Source organism: Leptinotarsa decemlineata, unplaced genomic scaffold, assembly GCF_025532065.1.
Source record: "Leptinotarsa decemlineata unplaced genomic scaffold, Ldec_3_MD MMD2_tig00002974_RagTag_RagTag, whole genome shotgun sequence".
NCBI lineage: Eukaryota > Metazoa > Arthropoda > Insecta > Coleoptera > Chrysomelidae > Leptinotarsa > Leptinotarsa decemlineata.
Window position 1 is genome coordinate 8,372,891 of NW_027412578.1, and position 6,696 is coordinate 8,379,586.

Below are 6,696 nucleotides of genomic sequence, written 5' to 3' on the forward strand. Positions count from 1 at the left end.
GCAAGATAATGGGATTATTTGGTTTCATTGTTTATAGGTTCGTTGGTTTGGATTCTTGAATGTTTCTTTGATGAAGTCCAAAATCGATGAAGGAACTGAAGGAGTGAAAGAGTATATGAATTCATCTAAAAATGTCATAATCAAAATTTTTGAATCCTCTATATCAATCTAAATTTGACACCCAGATGATACCAGCGTCCAACAGTGATTCCAACATTCATAATACTATACGATCGACCTCAGGTCTCGTTTGCAACGTTTGGACCCTTTCATCCCTGAGTAGAACACACCCAAGTAAATAATATATCTACAATGATATACAACAACGCTACAGGCCATAGAGGCCTTTTACCACTTCTTCCAGGCCTTTGTTTTCTCCAATATATTATTTCAATTCCTTCTATATCACTCAAGACGGCATCTAAACATTTCTTTCTTAGACGAGCTCTTCTTTTCACTATTTGTATCACTCTCAGAATACTTCTTTTCCTCAACATTCGTAGACGGCCCCTGCCGTCTAACTTTGCTGTGTTATGATTCACTGTGTTATATGGGGTCTTCCATTCAACTCCACCAACTCACAATTCGTTCTTCTTCTCCATTCTCCATCCGTCCCCAAAAGCGTTTCGTAGGATTTTCCTTTTCCAGATCAGCATCTCCCTTCTTTCTGATCAATGGTCCAAGTTTCACATGCGTATAGTACTGTTGGTCATGTATTTTAGCTGACCTTGACACATTTGTTGCCTTAAGCCGTCTGTTAAATGATTCCATTGCTTTACTGCCTTTCAGAAGTCTATCATTTATTTTTTATCCAAGGTTTTCAAACTCAGTTGCTCTTTCAAATTTATATTCATTCCCATTTGTTTGTAGTGTTATCTATTCATTTTCTTCTGTTATCTTTCCTTTCGTCCCCATATATTCGGAGTTTTCTTGGTTCATTATCAGACTATATATTCTACCTTTTTCTACGAATTTTCCAAACATTTTCTGTATTTCTCAAGAGTACCAAATCGTCTGGGAAACCTTCGCATTTCCGTATGTTGTTCAGAATTGTACTTTTAGTTTGTTTGGCACATCTAATGATATTTCTCCAACATTATGTTAAGTAGTTAGTTGATAATGGAACATGGTTTGAAAAACTTCCTTCCATCATGACTGTCTTTGCTGTGTTAGTTGATACTTGTGATGCACTGTTTGGAACCTTTGGTGTAATAATGACTATTACTGGAGTTTTTTCCCAACACCAAACCGTTATTTTAACATCTCTACACGTGTTTCAATCACCAAATGATCATCACCAAGAGGAAGAACACACTCTTGAAGATGATCACTTGGTGATCAAAACACGTGTCGAGGTGTTGAAATAACGGTTTGGTGTTGGGAAAAAACTACAGTAATATTCGTGTTGGTTGATGTCACTTCAACAACTGGTCTTATCAGTTTTTCTGCAGTTCCCAACCCTCTCATAGCAACGAACCTATTTTGTGAGATGGAGTCGTAGGCTTATTCAAAATCGGTAAACAGCATGTTAAATCCCGAATTTCATCCATAGCTACTACAATAATTTATATATAAAGATTAAAAGTGGTTGTTCTTCCCTGCCTGAATTCACTTCGATATTCTCCTATTATTTCTATTCCAAATACTTTTTCCTGTGGTCTTTCTTTTCCTATCTTCGATATTTATGTTGGTATTTCAGATTCTCCTGTTCTTTAATTTTTCAGTTTTTTTATTGCGTCTTTCATATGCTCCATTATGGGTCTTGTATTTTGTAATTTTCTTGTACTTCTTATTCTACGTCTGTTCCCTATCGTCTATCATATCGTCGAAGTACTATGCCTTTGAATTAATGACGATTTTCTTTACAGAGACACAATCTGAAGAATCAATAAAATAAGCAAACTCCAACTTAAATCGGACATATGTGATATTGGGTTTTCTCATTGATTTACTCATTATATAACAGCAGATGTCTCTGATCACACTTGCACCATAACAGTTCTCTTTTGTTCCATAGTTTCAACATATACAAACAAACACACCTTTTCAAACCAAATCACATGACAGCTGTCATTGTCAATAGTTTGTTGTCTCTCTCTTTGTTGTTCAACCAAATGACTTTTACCGGTAATTCATAATTTCAAAACAAATAACGAGTTTTAGTAAATCAATTAAATAATCCTCTTTATATCAGTGAGGAGTCAATATATTTTAATGTAGTGACTTATTTTATTGTATTGACATGTTACAATTGTTTGAAAGTAACATTCTCTTCGACACGTCCATTCTCACTAACAGTAAGTTGAGCCCTTTTATAATAATTTTTATATTGTACTGTCATCATATATATATATATATATATATATATATATATATATATATATATATATATATATATATATATATATATATATATATTATATATATACATATATATATATATATATATATATATAAATATATGTATATATATGTATATATATATATACACATATATATATATATATATACATATATATATATATATATATATATGTATATATATGTATATATATACACATATATATATATATATATGTATATATATATGTATATATATGTATATATATACACATATATATATATATATATTTGTGTGTATATATATATATATATATATATATATATATGTATATGTATATAGGAGTGCACTCCTCCTAGAAGATGACAGTACTACCAACTGTCGAAAGCGCTCGCAGATATATATATATATATATATATATATATATATATATATATATATATATATATATATATATATATATATATAAAGCTAGAAAGCCTAGAAATCTTTAAACCCCGATAACATAACGGTAATAAATATTTACATTGATCTCCTTACCAAAGCGAATAGCGTCAAAAGGCCAAAGACATCAAAATGATTTAGTAGCTTTTTCCTTCCACGCTTCTTTTAGTCATTTCGCCTATGACCCTTCGCATCCCTTAACACATTCCGAAATACATTCCAGACAACCTTGTGATTCTCCGGCATTCCCGGAAATGCTCCAGTCGCACATTAACTCTCTGGCCGAGCAGAATTGAACCTCGACGACATTTTTATTGAGTTTATGATATCTAATATTATACGAGTCTTCTAGTTTCGATTCTTATTGGTTTGTGATAGTGTTCAGGTTGAACACATTTGCAGTGGTCGTTTATTGAAAGCGGGGCGATGGAAAACATGGCGGGGGATCGGTTTATTGTGTCTCCATTACACTGGGAAATAGCTTAAGAAACTTCCTGGATATTTCCTGGAATATGTGAATATCCTGGATATTCACAAGTCAGCTTATATACTCCTGATCTATCCGACACCAAAGTTTTGTCCTTATTGTTTTTAATAAATTTACTTAGGTTATTATTCGTTCTATAAGCTACGTTTACGCCTTCTTTCTTCAAAAAACGGGCAATATTCCTGTTTGGTTCCCCCACATATGTCAATGTCTTATAACTCACGTTATCGCATCTTGAATATGGGTAGACCAGATCCATGGCTTGCTTTTGTCGTTTTTTGGAAAGAATGGAGTTTACAATATCTACCTCCACACACCCGTACCAGCATAAAGTTGCTGCATTCAATAGTATGATTCACAGATTATTGAATATTCCACTATCTGATAGGAATTTCCAGAAAGAGCTGAATTTGATCAAACAAATCGCGATTAATAACGGTTATAAGGTAGATATTGTAAACTCCATTCTTTCCAAAAAACGACAAAAGCAAGCCATGGATCTGGTCTACCCATATTCAAGATGCGATAACGTGAGTTATAAGACATTGACATATGTGGGGGAACCAAACAGGAATATTGCCCGTTTTTTGAAGAAAGAAGGCGTAAACGTAGCTTATAGAACGAATAATAACCTAAGTAAATTTATTAAAAACAATAAGGACAAAACTTTGGTGTCGGATAGATCAGGAGTATATAAGCTGACTTGTGGCTCCTGTCCAAAACTGTATATTGGGCAAACAGGAAGAACATTTTTCCAACGAATTAAAGAACATAGGAGTAGCTTTGTAAATAGAAAGACCAATTCCACATTTGCAAACCATCTTTTAGCAGAAGGACACGAGTTCAATCATGAGTACGAGGTGTTACATTTAGAAGAGAAGAGTTTGAAACTTAATCATCTAGAATGTTTAGAAATCAATAGATTCAGGAATTCGGGTAATTTACTGAATGATCAATTAGAACTCAATAACTCTCCGTTACTGAATATATTTTTTCAAATGTGAAAATGGAACATAAGTGCAGGTAATTTAATTCGTTAGAAACTCAGGTAAAATATCAGCTACTTAAAATTCAGGTACTTCGTTTACAGGTACTTTGATTTCAGGTACTCTCCATAAACTATATATATATTTAGTATTGAATGTGTAGAATTAGTTGAAAGACACGCCAGATGAAGCCATTGTATGGCGAAACACGTGTTGCGTTTTTGTAAAACAATTTAGTGAAAATCTCACAATAAAGTGTTTTTGGAATACGTTAGTTATGGATTTTCATCAAGTATCGGCCGATTCCATCATATATTTAATCCCAATGTTTTGTTGCCGTAACTGGTTTTTGATGTTTCAACATGAGCAACTGAACCAATCTATGGAAATAAATTTTGAATGGAGTAACTTTTGATAGTTTGAAGGTGTTGAATGAAAATGAATTTCGTGTGTTGATAAAGCACTGCTTATTTCGGACATCGCACCAGAAAAATCAACACTCGGTCAGCTGGTTTCAAACGAGATGAAATGAGCAGCGAGGACGATACACAAAGTGGACACCCCAAGAGAAGAAAACATTAAAAAAGTCCACCAAATAAATCAGGATCACGGCAAAGTGAGGTTGATAGAGATAAAGGAACGTGTTGGACACGTGTTTGTGTATGCGAAAACTCTGTTCAAAGTGGGTGTAAAAATCAACAACGAATTGATGATTCTGAGTAGTATTTGAAGCTGTTCCACCATAAAAAAACCCATTGGATTTCGAATTGTTTCCACATCCACCGTATTCTTCAGATCGGGCCCCAGCGACTTTTCCCTATTGTTAAGCCTCAAGAGAATGCTCGCTGGAAAAAATTAGCGCCTATAAAGAGGTAGTCGTTGAAACCGAGGCATATTTTGTATCGTCCTCTAAGACAACTATATTGAATAATGAAATCAAATTTAATCAAAGAAAATGTTTTTTCCATGTCAACCTATGAAATTTTCACCCCAACTGTAAGCTCTTTTCAATCAGGTGTCCATCTTAAAGGACCGTATCCAGTGAGTAGCTCTGTAATTAAACTCAGCAAATCATTGCTTTGTTAAAGCGGTTCTTCAGTTCTCTTCTCGGATGGTCCTTTCATGAAAAAAAGTTTTTCCGGGTATATTTTTCCAGTACTCTTCATGTTGATTATTGATACATTTTGGTACCCCCATATCTAGTTCAGAAGTTTCTAACTTTCTACCACGCTCATCAGCTTTTCCTATACCTGTAACACCTGAATGACCTAGCAATCAGTATAGATTGAATATATTTCTGTCCACCAGTTTCTTCAATTTTTTGCCTGCATTTTCACTGATAGTGGTACATCATTCTCAAGAAACATTACATCTTCATGATAGAGGATCATACATGGTAACTCCAACTGGAATTTCAGAAACTATCTGGATCATAATGCTCGCAAGCCTCTTCCAAGATCTTTGTTGCAGCGACCTCTCACAACCATAGTTGTTATCTTTTATCAGGCTCCAACATGGCAGGAGTTAAATAATACTGCAGAAATAGATTTCAAATTTATTAAAGATTGGTTTGATAACAAACTATTGGCAGTCAATTTTGAAGAGACCCACGTTTTTCCATTCAGTTGAAACAAATCTGGAGTCCCTCCTTTTCACCAACTAAAAAAGAATATAGATGGAAAAATATTCAGAATAAACTCGGTGACTGTAACAAAATACGTAGGAATATATATAGACACACACTTTGAATGGGACCATCATAAAAGATATGTGATTAGAAAACTTCTAATCATTCTATAAAAATTTAAATATCTGAGCAATTTCTTTCCCGACGAAGAAATGAAAGTAATCTACTTCGCCCTCGTAGAAAGCCATATCCGCTACGGTATTATAGCGCTATAAAGATCAACCAGTAAGTCCACTCCCACTACTTTCATTCATGAATTCACAAAGTTCTCAGTGACCTCGAAATGAAGTGCGGAGTCAATTTCTTTCTTCCACCATAAGCATGCGCTCATATAAAAAAGAAATTTAAGGATAATATAGAAGATTTTGTGGTAAGTTACTTTTTCCGTACTACAAAAACTAAAAACAATAATAACAACAGCGAATAAACTAAACACAATATCACTTTCCGACCGTTTATTATAACTAATCCGATGGCCGTGGGACCGTCGAATCCTTTTATACTACAGCACTGAACGCATTGGATGAAGATCTCATCCTAAGAGCGGTTGAAGGTCCCCGGTCAATCGGAGAGATTACGTGGTGAGAGAGCCTACTGGTTGTATTATTCTACAGTTATTATAGTTTGGGATGGTGCGCTCAAAACTCATCTCAATCAATTAGAAGTAATACACAGACGGTTCTTCGAATTAATTCTACGGAATACAATTCAAATATCTTCTAAAAAGAAGCAAAAATTATGGATATCAGGC

General features: G+C 34.1%; 1 long non-coding RNA gene across 1 annotated transcript; it reads left to right on the forward strand.

The window, feature by feature from the left end:
• Nucleotides 1–3,592: 3,592 nt before the first annotated feature.
• Nucleotides 3,593–4,525, forward strand: LOC141483048 (uncharacterized). Its single transcript, XR_012465876.1, has 2 exons — nucleotides 3,593–4,320; nucleotides 4,378–4,525. It is a non-coding gene; the product is annotated as an uncharacterized lncRNA (long non-coding RNA).
• Nucleotides 4,526–6,696: the final 2,171 nt, after the last annotated feature.